The sequence below is a fragment of the Nelumbo lutea genome, chromosome 2, assembly GCF_056320005.1.
Source record: "Nelumbo lutea isolate HS-2025 chromosome 2, American lotus-T2T, whole genome shotgun sequence".
In the NCBI taxonomy this organism is placed as follows: Eukaryota; Viridiplantae; Streptophyta; class Magnoliopsida; order Proteales; family Nelumbonaceae; genus Nelumbo; species Nelumbo lutea.
In genome coordinates this window covers 52,069,623-52,088,821 of record NC_142685.1, presented here as the reverse complement: position 1 = coordinate 52,088,821, position 19,199 = coordinate 52,069,623, and the positions used below count along the sequence as shown (strand labels likewise).

The window sequence follows — 19,199 nt, the reverse complement described above, 5'->3', positions numbered from 1 at the left end:
TCTCCATTTGATCCAATCTGTGACTGGGTCAATGAACCTCTGTTCTACGATTCCGGCGTCCCGTGGAGGCGTGGACACGCTATTGGGTCTAAAATTTTGAACACACTTTGAATATAAGACTTCGGTTTATTTAAATATCTACGAAAAAGTTGCAGAACTCAACGCAAATGGCCCGGCGGGCCCCATAGGATGGAATGCAAAGGTTTATTTATTTTGTTTTAGATTTGACTTTGGTGGAGTTTGTGTTTATTTGAAAAATAAATGCTTAAAAAAACTGTTTATTTTTAATGAACACTCGTCAGAATTTGATGAAAAATTACTTATTTCAAATAGGGGTAGTATAGGTATTTTGTATTGGGTCAAGCAGGTCAAAAAGGAAATAAGTGCTTAACAATAAGTGTAAAATTTGGGCTTGTTGAATAAACACTTATTCTTGAAACTAAAAGAATAAGTGATTATTCAGGCTTATTTTTCAAATACAAATAAATGCTTATTGATGTGATCCTAGCTCAAAATAAGTCTTTATTTGAATAAACATTTATTTTTAAGCACTCTCAAACTTGACCTTTATTTTATTTATTTGTGAGAAATACAATAGGAAGTAAAATGATGTAATCCCTACCGTAGGAGGAAGCTTATTTGTTTGGGAGTGAGGTAGGAACTAGGAATCACAATAATGTGATCTCTACTTTCTATGAGAAAGAATTGAGGTAAGAGTCAAGGAGCAAGGTGGTTTAAAATTTTCATAGTTTTAGCCATGCAAATTTTATACTACCAATTAATGCAAACGAAACAAAAGAGTACAAAATTTAAATAAGATAGGAGTGTAGATCATGATGCAAAATTGAAACAGTCGCAAAATTTATATATGGTTTAGATTTCACTACAAACAAATAGAGCTTATGGAGGTTGAAGTTGAACATAGAAAGGAAAACTAACATAATGGCTTCAACTTCACTAGGGGTGGCCAGCTCGGCTCGGCTCAGTCTAAATCGAGCTTTGATCATAAGTCAAGACTAATATATAGGCTCATGCTAATCGAGCTGCGCTCGAGATTAATAAAGCTTGACTCGTGAGTCTCGCGAGCCTAATTGAGTATATATGTACACAGGGTATCACCTTGGCTACTGAGGGAGACATCGGTTCGGTACCTCGTCAACTGAGGGAGACCTCAGCTCGGTACTTCATCAACCGAGGGAGACTTCGGCTCAGCACCTCAACTGCTTGGGAGACCTTAGCTCGACACTTCAACAACTGAGGGGAACCTATAATCAAAGGTAGCCGAGCTTGAGCCAAGTAAAGCCTGAACTTTCAAGCTTTTGACTCGAGCCAATTCTCTAATTCAAATCGAGCTCGAACTAAAACCTGATAGTTTATAAGCAAGCTAAGTTTGAATAGCCAAATATTTGGCTCAATACCTGTAAGGATCATAGAGGTGACTATAAGTGAGGCTTAGGCCATATCTAAGCATAGCTCATAAGAAAAGCCAAAAGTTGTTGAAACCTGATTGTATATGGAATTTGACCTGTCCTAAGGAGAGGAAAGATTTGTTGAATTTGATAGTTGTTTTACGGGCTATTGGACCAATCATTTTGCTCAACACAAAGGGGCATAGCTAGGGGATCCGAGAGGAGTCTTGCTCCCCTAAGACTACAACGTTCCCTGCAATACCCACTTATATTGTTAATACTAGCTAGGACTCGTGCGATGCACAGGATTTATTAACTGAAAGCTAAATAATAGAAACACATAAAAGTATACAATTGTTTTATATTTTTAACTTTTTAAATAATTAATAATTATTTATATTTTGGGTTCAACTATGATATGGGAAAGATATGATATCTGAAAAGTTTTTGACCAATCAACTGATATCATAAAACATGGTAGCCAATCAGATGTTATTTATCAAAATTCATGGGTGGATTTTGATTAGTCAAACCTCTTTCGGTACCATATCTTTCCCACAACAACAACAACAACAACAACAACAACAACAACAACAACAACAATAATAATAATAATAACAATTAATTTCAGCTAGGGTTGTTCATCAAATTGATGAAATCGACCAATTAAACCAACTCGACTCAAGTTGGTTTGTTTTCTAGTATTTTTTATCTACTTTGGTTCAACAATTTCCCAACCTGACCAGGTTGGATCAGTTTCTCTTTGGCCATTTGAAAATTGACCAAAATTGAACGCCCCAACCATAGAAATATACATTACTATTTTATATTTTTAATATAATTTTTTTAATACGAGAAAGTGGAAAAATTCCTATATTTCTTAGTTTAAAATATTTAAAATAAAAAATTTAATTTTTTAACAAGGCCACTGCATTTTTTAAATTTAAATTTTTAAGTTTAAATCTTTTGAATCGACCAACCGAACCGAAATTTGACCCAAATTGATACAACCCGAGTTGGCCGGATTTGATTGGCCAAACAACCCACAACTGAACCGAGCCAACCCGTGAACACTCCTAATTTCAACTGAATTAGTAGTCTAATCTCTAATAAATAACAATAGATTAATATCCAATAATTATTGAAAATTTATAACGAAAATACATAATTATTGAGAATATATTAAAAATGAAAAAATAATATATACACTAATTACAAAAATGCAATAAATACTAAAAAATATATTAAATTAGTCAATAAATAGTGTAATCTTAAATAATAGTTTAATCTCTAATAAATATTATTTAATAAATTATAACAAAAATACAATAAGTACAATAAATTAAAATTAAAAAGTTAAATAACAATAGTTTAATTTCCAATAATTATTGAAAATTTTCTGTTAAATAAAAAAACAAAAAATATATTTATACATAATTATTCAAATTATATTTATCACAAAACAACAAATAATTACTTAAAATAAAATAAAAATTAATATTAGCATATATAAATATATAATAAATATAGATTAAGATTTTAAAATTATTATTAAGAAATATTATTTTTTTTGAAAGTTATTTTCTAGAATTATTAATTGATATAAGTGAAATTAGTTATTTATAATATTATTTAGTTATTTAAACAATATCATTATTTAAATATTAATTATTTATTGAATTTAATAATCCATAGAATTATGATTTATACTATTATTATGTATTTTTGTAAAATATTAAATTATTATTAATTTGATTATTATGTTATATTTATTTTTCTAGTTTTAAGAATTTTTTAAATTTATTACATAATTTCATTATTTTAACTATTTAAAATCTAGTCATGTTAAATGTTTCATTAGTTAAAATATTTAGTTATTTAAGTATTTAAATAATATATAATATTTAACAATTTTTGTTATTTGAATTTTATTTATTTTAAAGTTATTACATAATATGAAATATTTTATTATATAATTATTTATCTATTTTTAATATTTTGTTATTTAAGATATTAAGTTGTTGAAGTATTTGAATAATATTTTATTTTTTAATGTTAAATTTTTATTGTTTGAATAACATTTAAATTGAACAAAATTCATCACAAAACTAACGTAATTTTGTGATGAATTTTGTTAAAATATAAAATTATTAATGATATAAATATTATTGAATATATTATAATTATTTGTTAGTAATATTTTAAAGTTATTGTATAGTTTTTTCTAGAATATTTAAATCTTTTTTAATTCAAAATTTCTTTAGATAGCTATAGATAAAAAGTGGGGGAGAGGATAAATAGGAATTAGAGATAAGTTAGTTAAAGTGGGGGAGGTAGTTTAGGAGAAATTTTAGGAAATGGTATTATTTAGGTTATTGGGAACGTGTGTGTGTGTGTGTGTGTGTGAGAGAGAGAGAGAGAGAGAGAGAGAGAGAGAAATTTTAGGTAATTTTTTACGGGGAAGGAGGGAATCTTGTTGGTTGTTTAAAAATGACATGGAATAAAAAATAGAAAATTCAAAAAAAAGGAGAAAGTTTTTAGGCTTTTGTGTTTTAGTATATGTATATACTAGTGAGGACTTGTGTGATGCACTTGATTTGTTAATCAAAAGCTAAACAATAGAAACACATAAAAGTACACAATTGTTTTATATTTTATCTTTTTAAAAAATTAATAATTATTTATATTTTTGGTTTGACTATGATATGGGAAAGATATGATATCTGAAAAATCTTTGACCAACTAACTAGTGTTTATCATAAACGTGGTAGCCAACCACATGTTATTTATCAAAATTCATAGGTGGATTTTGATTGGTCAAAGCTTTTTTGATACTATATCTTTCCTGCATCATAGATTTTCCCATATATTTTATATACTACTTTTAATAATTTTTTTACAACACAAAAATAACAATAATTAATTTTAGCTAGGATTGTTCATCAAACTAATGAAACTTACCAACCAGCCACTATAATTTTTTAAATTAAATTAAAATTTTAAATTTAATATTTTAAGTTAAAATCTTTTGAATCGATCGACCATACTGAAAATTGACCCAAACTAATAGAATCCGAGTTGGACGGTTTTCACTAATGGTCAATCTGTTTCAGGTGACCAACTCCCCAACTTAACCAGGTCGATTTGATTGGCCAAACAACCTACAACTAAATCGAACCAACTGGTAAAGACTTAATTTCAGATAAGTTAATAGTCTAATCTCTAAAAAATAACAATAGTTTAATCTCCAGTAGTTATTAAAAATTTATAGAAAAAATACATAATTATTGAAAATATATTGATAATGAAAATACAATAAATAACAATAAAAACAATAATTACAAAAATACAATAAATAATAAAAATAATTAAATTAGTCAATAAATAGTATTAGCTCAAATATGAGCTTAATCCCTAATAAGTATTAATCAATAAATTATAACAAAAATACAACAAATTAAACTTAAAAAGTTAAGTAATAGTAGTTTAATCTCCAATAATTATTGAAATTTTTTTGTTAAATAAAAAAATAAAAATAGATTATATACATAATTATTGTAAATATATTTATCATAAAAAATAAGTAATTAGATAAAATACAATAAATATTAAAATTTTAAAGCTGTTTTCTACAATTATTAATTGATATAAATGAAATTAGTTATTTACAATATTTTTAGTTATTTAAATAATACCATTATTTAAAATTTAAAATATTAATTGTTTCTTGAATTTAATAATCCATAAAATTATAATTTCTACTATTATTACATAATTTCGTTATTAACTTTGTAAACTATTAAAATATTATTGATTTGAATATTAATTATGTTATAATTATTTTCCACTTTTAATAAATTTTAAAATTTATTACATAATTTCGTTTTTTTAACTATTTAAAATCTAGTTATATTAAATATTTGATAGAACATATAAAATATTTTAGAATTTTTGTTATTTGAATTTTATTAATTCAGAAAACCATAATTTATATTGTTAGTACATAATTTCATGATGAACTTTGTAAAAATATAAAATTATTAATAATATGAATATTATTAAATCTATTATAATTAATTTTTTTTTTGTATTTTTAATAAATATTTTAATGTTATTATATAATTTTGTTAAAATATATAAATCATTTTTAAATTTTTTAATTCAAACTTTCTTTAGATGGATATAAATAAAAAGTGGGGGAGAGGATGAATAGGAATGAGAGATTTAGGAGAGAAACTCTCTACTAAATTAGAGATAATTTAGGTGATAAATAGGAATTAGAGATACTTTAGGAGAAAGTGGGGGATAGTTAGGTGACATTTTAGGAAAGGATATTATTTAGGTTATTGGGAGTGTGTGTGTGTGTGTGTGTGAGAGAGAGAGAGAGAGAGAGAGAGAATGCAAACTGAGGATGAGAAGGTACAACTCATCAGTTTGATGAACAAACCCTAGCTGAAATTAATTATTATTATTTTGTATTATAAAAAAAATATTAATCTCTGATGTGGGAAAGATATGGTATTGGAAGAGTTTTGACCAATCAAAACCCACCCATGAATTTTGATAAATAACATCTGATTGGCTACCACATTTTATGATACCAGTTGATTGGTCAAAAAATTTTCAGATATCATATCTTTCCCATATCATAGTTGAACCTAAAATATAAATAATTATTAATTATTTAAAAAGTTAAAAATATAAAACAATTGTATACTCTTCTGCAAACTGAGGATAAGAAGCTACAACTTCTATTTGAAAAATCAGTTCGAGTAACTGTGCTGGGGCAACTGGGATTAGATGTAGCAGATATTGGCTTAGAAAAGACTGTTCTTGAACTGGATTTTAAAATAAAAAAAAGAGAAGCTATTTATGCTGGAAGATAAGAAACATGAGCTCCTAGAGATGAATGGAAAGTTGAAACTGGAGATAAAGGCAAGGAAGCACCAGGAGGTATTCCTGAAAGCTGTGATTGAGAGTCTACGGGCAAAGCTTTCAGATTTGCAAGACTCTTACCTAGCATTGCATAAAGAAAATTACAAGTTGATATTGGTAGTGCTTAATGGACAGTTAAGATAATAGAACCTTTGTATATTCAGGTCTGATAGGGGTAGGAAAGGGATGGCTCATTCCCATTATGTTTTATTTCGAAATCATAAGCCCTATCTCAAGTTGCATTCCTTGTGTGGACTGCATGATTGGATAAAATTCTAACAACCAGTTTTCAGGTGTATAGTTTGCAAATCAGCTAGGAGTGGCACAATTGGTAATTGAGGGTGACTCCAAAGTGGTATCGGGCTGGCTATAAGTATAAAATATAGAGGTTTAAAATTTAAATTGCTAACAAGGGGTTTAACTGTAAGAATACAATGGGTTGGGAGTTCAGCCAAAGATGTTGCAAATTATTTAGCCAAGCAAGGGGCAACAAGGGGTCATTTATACTGGGCCTCTTCAAGAAAACTTGTATCAGTATTCTCCTTATTATGATAATAAAACCTGGACATAGATGTTTTTTTTTTTCCCAAAAAATGAACACTTTCATGAAAAATCATGTTTTTCTAGGAGGTAAATAACTCTTATAAACTCTAATCAAGAAACCTACCAATTTATTACCTCTTGGTCTTATAGTTATATCCTTGATAGCACAGAGGCTAGAGAAAACAATGGAAATTTTTCTATGGTGCCAAAGGAGTTCAAAAAAGGTAATTTTAAAACTTTAGAAGACAGTAAGCATGAGGAAGGATCAAGGGGAATTGAGATTGGGATTTATTATTCTTGATGGGATATAGGGGTTCAATGTGCTGCTACCATGAAATTGTGAAAATGATTTGCAGTACTTAGCATCCTGCAAAAAGCAATATTTTGTACAGGGTGCAAAATACATAACTTGGAAATGGGACATAAAACATTAGAGGGGTACGATCCTTGAATTTGTTTGTAATTTCAGTGCTGCTACAAGGTTTATTTTGATAAATAGGTGCAACTTCGGCGGGCCCAGTCGAAGGACAGATTGAACCAGCATGAAATTTTTCATGGATTGTGCTTCTTGCCAATGTTGTGGCTGCAATATTGACTATTAATACAATAATTTCTTACTAATTATCAAAAAAATAAAAAAAATCAGTGCTTCTTGCTACAAGGTTAGAGTGGGGCATTGTTTGTGATTTATGAAATCCTTTGCCCACTCCCTTTCAAGTAAAGGATACAAACCTGCTCCTTTTCTTAATTTATATTTATTTATTTTGTTCATATGTTTCAACCAATGGATTTCTCCTGCATTAACTGATAATATGAGAGGAGGTTCAGAAGTATACAACTTTGATTCTGTGCTTGCTATGAATGTATAGTGGCTGAGAATGAACTAAAATTCCTTGGACCTCGAGGTTGGTGTTTACTGACCGTGTATGGGCCTGACTACAGAGGATAATTTCAGGTTTGTAAAGTACGTTGATGTGTTGGTTTATGGTTCAACTGAATATAGCAAATGTTTTTTGCGCATGTGTCTGCTGCTACTGAAAGGTTAAAGGAAAATGCGTGGACAAATTGATGCATCTGTTAACAGGGGAGGGTATGATCACTTTCAACTCTTCCTTGTCTTTTTGATATCTTTATGAAAGAATGGGGAGGGATGCATGTTCCTTTTAACTTAATCAATTTGTCTTTTGACCTACCCATGGCTGTTCATTCATAAAAGTAATAGACCATTTTCAGCAAAGACATGGGTATGTTGTGGACAAGGGACTGTGAGAAAGCTAAGGCATTTCTGGAGTAACTGATCATATGGGTTGGATTGGTAACATCATCTGCCTGAGTGCTGGATGAAGTGGAAAGGTTGCACCAAGAAGGCATTTACACATGCCAAAGGGTTGGACTTTATAATTTTTCCTCTGATGAATTAATAAAACCAAGAAATTTAATGAATCAACTAAAATCTCCCCACCCCTATTAAGATATTTCTAGTGATGCCTACAATTGACAACCAAAAATTTAGACTCCATTCCCTTCTTTATCCCATGAATATTTGGGGGGAGGGGTACAGGGATTGAAAAAAAAAGAACCATCTGATGTACAACAACAATCTTCTCTCCAAACCAGCCAATGACGGGGAAATTTTATTTTGGATTGCAAAATTGTATAAGGTCCATATGATGTTGGAGATAAGGTCCATAAGGAAGAAAATGGAATTTCCGAAACTCAAGGGTTGGAGCAATCAGCAAACAATAGATCTTGTTTGATTGTCAGAAGTATATTGAGAAATCCAAGTTGTCTGATAATCTGATTTCTGAGTTGGACCAAGAAAATCTAAAGCTTCGGGTAGAATAAAGAATCTTGTTTGAACAGGTTATCTAAAGTACGTATCCCATATTTTTATGTTTCATTCAGTATGATGCTTTACTGAAATGAGACTAAGACTTCAGGTGGGGAATATACAATTTTTTTTTTTTTTATGTTTCATTCAGTAATTTATGAAATCATTATGTACTTTGTTCATCATCACAAATAATGGACTCAGACATGGCAAAGTTAGTAATAGAAATAACCTGATCAACCTTCTTACATGGAATTCTATCATATATTATCTTAGAACATGAGTGACCTTGTTAATAAAACTTAAAACATTCACTAAAAACTATCACTGACTTTAACATCATCAATAAACCAAACACAAGAAAAACCACTAAAAACTAATGCCCTCCAACTAAATATTCTTCCTCCTCGGGTTCTTCATATCAGTGCATTCATTTCCCACAATTCCAGTCTGAGTAAGACTCTTTTTTAGTTTCAATAGCCTCGATTTCAAATCATCAATGTACATTTCCAGATTTGAGCACTTATGCATATAGTACTATAACTCTTCATAGTTCACATTATCTATTTTCATGTTGAAGTATTCGACTATTTTTTTCTCTGCCTTCCTAGTAGCATCTTGCTCCGTCTCCTTTTTAGAAGTAGATCCCTTTTCATAAAATTTCCAATTGTCCTCCCCAATTGTTATAAGAACAGATCTTCGAAATCCTTTTCCACATCTTCAACTAAGAATATGGGACGGGACATGCACAATTTGGAGCACAACTCGTTAAGTACGTTCTTGATTGAGATACTCGTCTGGTTTAATGTTTCCATCTGTGTGCTAAATGAAAACTAAAAAATAAGGTGGGACTAAGAAAATTAATTCTTTAACACTATCTGTTTTGGTTATATTAATATATCGAAACCGTGTAGTACAGACAATCCTAAATCTTTGAGTAACATAAAGATTCAGGATTCAGATGATACGATTAGGAAGGTTTTATTGGGAGGTAAAATAACCTCCAAACGATAATAAATATGGGAATTAAAATTTTTAGTACTATAAACATTGCAATAGCATAAAAATAGCAACATTGAAAACAGAGGACGATTAGAATAATCACTCCCTCATTAAGATCTGTATCATCTCCAAAACAAATCATCTCAACTTTTTAATTATTGTGGTTTTTTATCCAATTATTGGATCTGTCACAAGATTTGATTTCCATCCTCTCTATATAACTAAAGAACCAAACTGGGCCTATTCCCACAAACCAATTTATTAATATACATTAATAAATACCAAAGTTATTAATGTATTGTATTTCTATATAACATGGTTCCTGATCCCTATTCCCACGAACCAAACTAGGCCTGAATATAGCCAGGTGTGCAAACGGGTTACCTCTTAATGTATTTGTTTGATAAATCTAAATGCTGTAACACCTAAAATGAATCATAATACATTGAAACCAACATTTAAAATGAATCATAGTACATTTAAAATGAAAGGTTTCAAAGCAGCATTTAAAATGAATGGTTTGAAACAAACATTTAAAATGCATCACAGTACAATCAAGAAATTGTAGGGGTAATTACATGAACCAATGACACAATGGAAAACTAAGGACATTAATAGTAAACATTACCTTATAGATTCCCCAGTTGCTCTCGTCAAGTTGCTCTCCTATTCGAATAATCACTCCTCTCGTTGCTTTTCTCTTTGAATAATGACTCCTACGATTGCTCTGTTGGAGTTGTGCATACTCCAAGGGAATCCCAACCTCCATTTATATAGATTTCCAAATATAACTGAATTCTCCAATCGTGACCAAAGAACCTTCGAGTTTATGGGAATAAAGATCTTCTTTCTTTGGAGTTTGTGGGAGATGAATTCATTAAAAGCAGAAGTGGATTAGATATAAGGTGGAGTGGGAGATGAATTCGTGCAAAATGCTGATTAGATTTAGGGCGAAGTGGGAGATGACTTCGTGAAAAATGCAAAAGTGGATTAGATTTAGGGCGAAGTGGTAAATGAATTCATAGAAGTGGATTAGATTCTAAGTCTTCTTTCTTGAGTGAAACAGAGTTGTGGGAAACAGGCCGGGTCTTCTTTCTCAATTCTGAGAGAGAAACTGATAGGGTGAGGGAGAAAGAGCTTCAGTGATATTATGAAAATTACAAACATGTCCTTTAATTTTACTAAGTACATGGTTAGACAAATACGGGTAGTACGGGTCCAATTATATATATAGAGTAATGGTATTTATGGTTGAACTTTCACCCATGTTTACTAGTTTTTAGTCCCACTTAAAAAAAATATTGATTCCACTGCTGTCCATTAGTTGGCTTTTTAGTCCCACCTCTGCCCTCAATTGAGCTTTGGAGTCGAGAGAGCAAATGTGAATTCTTCGGAATCAGACCATGGCCAGCAAAAGCTCAACCCAAGGTCGACTCATGAATGGGTTTATCTCTCCACACCAGCCATAAATACAAATGAGAGTGATTGTGCTGGTGTAAAACAAAAGGGAAAACCGATCGAAGTGTGGATGACTGGATGGTTTTATTCTTTAAGCAGGATTCATTTGTTCTCTGAATGCTTATACATTTCTCTGATGAGGTCTATAAGGTTTAACCGAATATATATAAATATAATTTCCTCAAGATCATGTTAATTAGGATTCTTCAGTGACGAAAACATGATGACGATTAATTAACGGGACTTGTGTATATATATACATGAACCATGAGAATACAAAATTACAAATAAATTGAAGGACCCACGTTTCTACAATCACCGTCTGTCCGTTACATCACTCTGATCAAATTAAATTAAAGCGTTACACGAGAATGCTATACTCAACAATTTTAAATGGATCAATGAAGGGGCAGAACTATAACTTATTACATATGAGAGACGGCCGAGGCACAAAGAAGTGGTGGGAATGATGAGAAGATATCAGAAACCCCCACTCCAACCTCCACCGCCACCACTGTCACAACCACCTCCGCTGCTCCATCCCCCTCCGCCTCCACTATCACCACCACCACTGCTGCTCCATCCTCCGCCGCCTCCACTATCACCACCACCGCTGCTCCATCCTCCTCCGCCGCCACCACCACCTCCACTATTCCATCCACCCCCGCTGCCACCTCCACAACCACTACTATTGCCACCACTAACACCAGCACCAGCATCACCACCTCCGCTGCTCCATCCACCCACCACCACTACCTCCTCCTCCTCCTCCACAACCACCACCAACTCCGCCGCTGTAACCACTGTCGCAACCCCCATAGCCGCCACCAGCACCGCTACAACTATCGGTACCAGGACCATCTCCACCACCATTACAAACACTATCCATAGCCGCTAAAACTGCGCCTGCGTTTGCCATAATGAGCATACCACCTCCGCCACGTTCAACATCACCACAAGGATGGTGACTAAAAGTGGAGGTTCCACTTCCAGCAAACTTAGGATGTTGGGAACGGGCTTTGTTTCTCTTCTCACGTTGTTTGCTGCAGAGTGCAAGTAACAGAAACAACACTATAAAACCCACAACTGCGCAAGCAAAAGCAACAGGAACAACAACTGATGCTTTCATCTTCTTGTACAACCTCAGACGTTTGTTTCTTCTCTTGAGCTCTGCTTTCAAGGTTATATGTGGGGGGAAGAGTTGGTTCCTTCTTGTTATATAGTTTCTGGCAAATTTGGAGTATTTTCGGAGTTCGACGGAGTGCTGTTTCGCTGCGAGTACCTAAGCCCCAAATTTGGATTTCTTTTTTGATTTTTTTCTGTGTTTTCATTCGAAAGCTGGACACCTCGGACTAAATCTTGAAGCCTGGGCGGTTTATGTACGTTTGACGTCTTTTTGTTATTCCTTTGACTTTAAAGGTCAATGAGGCGGATTGGTGGGTTTTATTTGATCCGTTATCCTCTTGATGAGTAAGAATGATAACGGGGTGGGTTCGGGGCTGGGACCATACTATCCTCGTATCCGACCCGACATTGAAACTAATCCCCGTTTCTGACTTCAATCGCTGCTGGGAATAAGAAATTGACCTTCCATCCCCGGAGAGGTCTCCGATAGAGATGATTCGTCATTGGGATCAGAATTTTCAAAAATTTTAAATTAAAATTATTTAAGAAAATAGATTGACCTAAATTAAGAAAAAAATTAAAATATAAAAATATTTTAAATATCTTTTAAATAATATCATATATATATATATATAGATATATAGATATAAGGTGGTAGGCGGGTCTAGTGATGATTTGAATCCGATTTGTACTCTCAGAAATTAGAGCTGTATTTTCAGGGATGAAATTCTACGAAAGCATGGTATCATCTTTAACGAATTTCTGGTTGACTTGTCATTCCTCGTCTGTTGAAACTTAAAACAAGGAATAATGTCAAATGAAAAAGAAAACACGAAGAAGAGTTACGCGCAACGGCTCCGTGATTTCCAAGCGCGTGGTAGCTCGAAAATGTGTTATGGTTCATCAGTCCCCTTCTCTTTGTCCATGTTTCAAATTATCAAGTTTCAATAATATCTTTCTTTTTTTTTTCTTTCTATTTATATCATTCACAATTGCCTTTCTTGTAGGGGTGTCACTTGCACAGGATTTGGTCCAATTCGGTCCAGTCTAATGGGAGTCTAAATGGACCAGGTCCAATCCAATTCGATAAATATTTTAGACTGGTCAAATTCAATGTTTGGACCGTTTAATATGTTCAAATTTATTTTAATTTAGATAGGTTTCAATCCAAATCTGGTCCATTGATACCTATATTTTTATCTTATATCAATGGACCAGATATTGACTTAGTCCAACCCAATTCAATACAAATTTATTATGGATGGTTCAGGTCTAATCCAATCTAATAAATATTTTGGACTGGATTGGTCCAATCCAATTAGGGCTATCAATGGGTCGAGTCAGGGCCAGGACCAGCTAGAACCAGAACGACTCGATAGGAAATATTGAGGATTCGGAACCGAACAGACCCGATAGGGTTCGTAATTTTTAGACCTAGAATCAAATTGATCGGTTCTCGGGACTTGATTATAATAAATAAATAAATATATTTAATATATTAAATATTATATATAATTTATTTGATATATATATATATATATATATCAGTTTAGGACCGAGTGGAACTGGTTTCAAACCGATAATAATTGGGACACTATATCAAGACCTAGAACTGACCCATCGGTTCACGTTCTTGGAACCAGAACCAGTCCAATCGACTTGAGTCCATCGGGTCGGAACCAATCCATTGACAGCCCTGAATCCAATATGTCTTCTTGGTCCGTCCAATCCATCCATAGGAAGCAGGAAATGTTTGAAATCAGTGGAGGAAGCCGAACTTTGTGCTATCTTTCAAGGAATTTCTTATGCTCGCCAATTGAAGAAGTCCAATATTTTGATATGCTCAGATTCTCAGCTGCACTCAAGAATAAAACTTCTCTGTATTGGTCAACTCTGGAACTTTTAACATCAATGACCAATCTTTTTTCTTTTGCTCTATCAAGTTTCTAGCTATTAATAGGAGGTATAATGTTCCAGTGCGTAAAATAGCTAATTGGAGTAAATACACTACGCAAGATAATTTTTTGCTATCTCAATATCCTCCCTTTCTTCCCTTGTACAAAAATTTATATTTTGTTCTATCTTTTAATATATTATTTTTATCTTTCAAAAAAAAAAAAAACCTAATTACGAAGATATCCAAATCTGATTTAAACAAATTCATCTAGTCACCCTCTTTCTTTCTTGCACTCGCAAGTGCATGTGCCACTCAATAGTAGGACATATGTAAGTGAAAATGTGAGATGGCTGAGAAGAGTTTCAGATATCTGACAAAAACGGTGCACATGGGATTAGGCAAATCCTTACCTCAAGTGGATCACGGACTGAACCAGTTCGGGCGGGGTCTAGTCCAATTGGACTGACTCGGATCTAAATGGTTCAATCACTCATGAACTTGATGTGATGATTATCTCGAAGACAATCCAATTAGATAGTTCAAGTTAGTCTGACCGGTTTGAACCTATGTGGTTCATTAAATCCGAAACCCGAACATAATTAAATGGCTTTGGTGCTTGTATAAGCATAACATGCATGTAATGTAATTTGAACCTTCACCACTTGTGTAAATAGCAATTACTATTACCACTAAGCTATGGCTAACTTATTTGTTTAAAATGAGTTAGTTTTTTGTTTTAAGTACATAAATATAAGATTAATGGGTTTGGACGGGTTTGAACCTATGTGGTTCGTCAAATCCAAAACCCAAATATAGTTAAATGGCTTTGGTGCTTGTATAAAAATAACATGCATGTAATTTGATTTAAACCTTTACCACTTGTGTAAATAACAACAACTATTATCACTAAGCTATGGCTAACTTATTTGTTTAAAAGGAGTTAGTTTTTTGTTTTAAGTACATAAATATAAGATTAATGGGTTTGGACGGGTTTGAACCTATGTGGTTCGTCAAATCCGAAACCATAACATAGTTAAATGGCTTTAGTGCTTGTATAAAAATAACATGCATGTAATGTGATTTGAACATTTACTACTTGCATAAATAGCAACTACTATTACCACTAAGCTATGGCTAACATATTTGTTTAAAAGGAGTTAGTTTTTTGTTTTAAGTACATAAATATAAGATTAATGGGTGTGAATAGGTTGAATTGGGTTAAAGCGGGTTTGGGTTGAACCCAACCCATTTAATTTTATATAAGTGGGTCATTAATAGATTGGCGGGTTAAATGGGTTGGCTTGAAACTCAACCTAAACCAAACCCAACCCAACCCACCCAATTGCCACCACTATTGATATCAAAAAGTCATGGTATCCAATATAATCTGTGACCAATCAATTGATATCATAAAGATGGTAGTCATTCAGTTGGTATTTATTAAAATTTATGGGTGAATTTTGATTGGTTAAAGCTCTCTTGGTATCATTTTTTTTTCAACATCATAGATTTTCCCATAATTGATAAAATAAAAGTTTATTATATATTTGTTTGTAATTTTTGCATATTAATCTGAATCTAAATTAAGATTCAACTTTATTGTGTTATTCAAACCAACTCGGTCGGGGCTTCGCTTGGCAATGGGCCCAGAATATTATTTTGATCGGAGTGTGGGCTGGAATTGAGAACCTCAAATTACCCTTACACCCATATGAAAACCCGGCCCACGCCTGGCCCATGATCATCCTTGGTTTTGGATGTATTGCTAGCATTGTTTGAGTTTGGATTGGCTCCCCATAGCGCAGTTCACATGTGCTCTATAACACATCCTAACTATGCATTGGGAATATCTCCCCATAACAAGTCTGGGAGATATTCTCAATCAATGTTTTCAAACCATCGTTGATTCAGACGATCAGATTGTTTGACCCAAGAATCGTCCAAGTAACTGGTTCTGTTTTATCTTAAACCCAGTCCTTGGCCAAAAATTGTTGAATTGGTTAGTAATCCACTGATCCTGGTGGTCGAACCGTCAACCCCTTCAACAGTTTTTGATTGTTTTTTATTTTAATTTTTTTGTTGGAACGGGCCATCCATTTGAACTGGACAATCGAATCATTGACTTGGAAACTGGTGGCCAAAAGGATTCTGGTTCTAGATCAGTTTTTAAAACCTTGTTCTCAATGCATGGTTGGAATTTGTTGTGGGGCAAATCTGAGGCATGCTCTATGGGGGCCAATGCTGTGGGAACAGTGAGCACGGTCATGTGAACAATGAAGGCTTTGAAGCCGATTTTTATTTTGAATTTAAAAAATTAAAAATTATAATAATTAATATATATATATATATATATATATATATATATATATATATATATATATATATATATATATATTATATATATATATATTTTCGAGCCGGCTCGCTTAATAATCAAACCACAAAATTGGGCTCGAGCTCGAGCTCAAACTCGATTGAAACCGAGCCAAGCCGAACTCGAACAACTTGTAAAAAGCCCAACTCATTGCTAACCCTAACGATAGGGATATGCTGTAAGGCATTGTGGGGCGGAGTTGTGATCTCACTCTTGCGCATGATCAATTACTCCTCTCCTAGAACTAGAATCCAGTCTCCCTCATTGTCCGCTTTCTTATCTTCCTTACTTTGATTATATAGTATATTTTCCCATCGATGCCTCCGCTACCTCTCTCTCCTGTTTGAATTAAAAAAAATCATCTCTTCAACATAAAGTCATGCCCAAACCGTCCAATCCGGGCCCAATCTTACATTCAGGTTGGGCTTGCATTAATCAAACATCCACAGATTTCACATTAAAATTTGATATATGCATTTATGTGTGATTTATATATACATAGTCAGGCTGAGCGGAAAGGTCATACTGAACTGGGGCTGGGGCCGCCCGAGTTGCACCCCTACCTTCTCATAGTCCCACCCTCTATCTCAACCTGGCACCTCTTCCTCTTTCTTCTTTAAAATCTTGCCACCTTCTCCAACTCCGGCCCATCCACTTCTCTCTCTCTCGTTTTCTCTTGATTTCCTTTATCTCTCCATCACCCATAGCTATTGCCTTCTGCTAAGCTCTTGTTAGATAGTTTTGTATGCCCTTAGCATCAATCCGATTTGATGTACTTTTGTTATTTAGTGGAAATAAATAAAGTGCATGTTTGATTCATGTTGTTTGGTTTAATTCTATGTAAGACCCTAAAACTGGACACTTATAGAGACTCGTGTTAGTTTTAAATATTCACAGCTGTTGGATAAGTCTGGGGGGATTTATCCTACCAAGGCTGATACTGGTGTGCCACCAAGTGTTGGGATGGCCTGTCTCAGTCACCAGGGTAAGACCCGAGGCACATGCAGTATGGGATTACTTGAATCCTTGAATTGGACCAGATTTCCAGTGTTGCCCTGGACCTTAGAGACAGATGGGCAAAATTGGAAAGTTACACCTGACCCCTAGACTCGATTATGACTTTTCACTAGGTGTCGGATCGGGTTGTCTTTGATATGCCAATCAGTGAGATCCTTAGATGGGGATCAAAACCTGGGTATGTTGGGACAATTTGAGAATTCATCTAAGTGGGTGATAGTAGTGACATGATCAGCCCCTTTGTCAGACAAAGGGTAATGATCGGGAATGCACTCTCTCTGATGGAAACCAAACTGCCGGCAGTTGATTTCAATCGTTGGAATTTTGTTTTGCAAAATTATTATATTTATATATATATGTACGGTTTCGAATTGTTTGCAAATGGTTTTAATTCCCGGGATCCATGTGAGTGGAGAGTGCGACACTGTTCCTTGCAGCCGAGGGAGAGGTCCTCTCTTGTCGGGCAGTGCTTGATCATTAAGGGTTGAGAGGTTAAGTGTAAGACCATTTAGGATAGTACCTGATGGGCTAATCTTGCACCTGCCCACAGTCCCTGGGTTTTTATAAGATGGCTTGGCCCAGTGACCACTTAATGTAAGTGTTGGGCCCATAGGGTCCATATGATGGGCTCAGGGGTTTACTGAGTTTTTCAGTGAATTCGGCTGGGCCTTGTATTAAAGGCTGGGCCGAACCCATGTGGCTGGTGTGTAGATCAATGCTTGGGTCCCACGCCATACAAAGAAGCCCAACTGGGCAGCAGATTGGAAACTAATTAAACACTGAACATCTAATGGGCCAAAAGCCCATTTCGAGTTGGGCTGATATGATCACCCATCTAAGGGGCGAATCTGAGATTGATGTTAGTAAAAGGATTGGGCCTTTAACCTTATCCACTCCAGGAGACCAAATTCAAATTAGATTTGAATCTGGTAACCTCCTGATAAGATCAAGAGTAAACTAACTTAATCTGCAGAAATGATTAAGATAATCCCCTATCCAAATACAGATTTGGATTGGGATAACTCCTAATTAGGAGGTTTCTTAATCAAGAAGAAAGGAGGAGAAAAGATAGAAACACATCAGAATTCGAACTAGGGTTTTGTGTGAAAGAAAACTCCCTGCGAATTGAGATTAGATCTCATTCATACTCCAGAGAGAAGAGAAGCAATTCAGCCATCTTCGTCCCTGGAGTTCTCCTCCTGCCATCGCCATTCCCTCTTGCAAGATTCGATCTTTGCAGCAATAGGAAGTCAAGAAATCAGTTCTTGACATCAGTCTTCTAGGAAAGACTGAAAAAGATTCGGTGTTCAGAGTTTCTAGAGGATTCTTGCGAAGGATCCAGTGTGTAGGACGCACCCTGCTGGTTCAGTTTCATCCACAGTTGTGTCATCTTCAGCAGGAGCGGAAGATACTGCTTCTCCGGATCAGGTATATTCCTCCCTTTTACCTTTTTTGTTCAGATCTAGTTCGATTGTGGTTCAAGTAAGATCCTTGAATATGGTATTCTAAATTTAGGGAATTTGATTCCCAGTTGGAAGAAGGTAGGAAAATTTTTGAAATTCGCCCACCCATTCTGCAACCTTATTGGCGTCCATCAGATGGATCCTA

General features: G+C 33.9%; 1 long non-coding RNA gene across 1 annotated transcript; it reads right to left on the bottom strand.

Annotated features, from left to right (window-relative positions):
• Positions 1–9,012: 9,012 nt before the first annotated feature.
• Positions 9,013–10,824, bottom strand: LOC148870660 (uncharacterized). The gene is made up of 2 exons (XR_016107300.1): positions 10,349–10,824; positions 9,013–9,540 (listed from the first exon to the last, which is right to left on the bottom strand). It is a non-coding gene; the product is annotated as an uncharacterized LOC148870660 (long non-coding RNA).
• Positions 10,825–19,199: the final 8,375 nt, after the last annotated feature.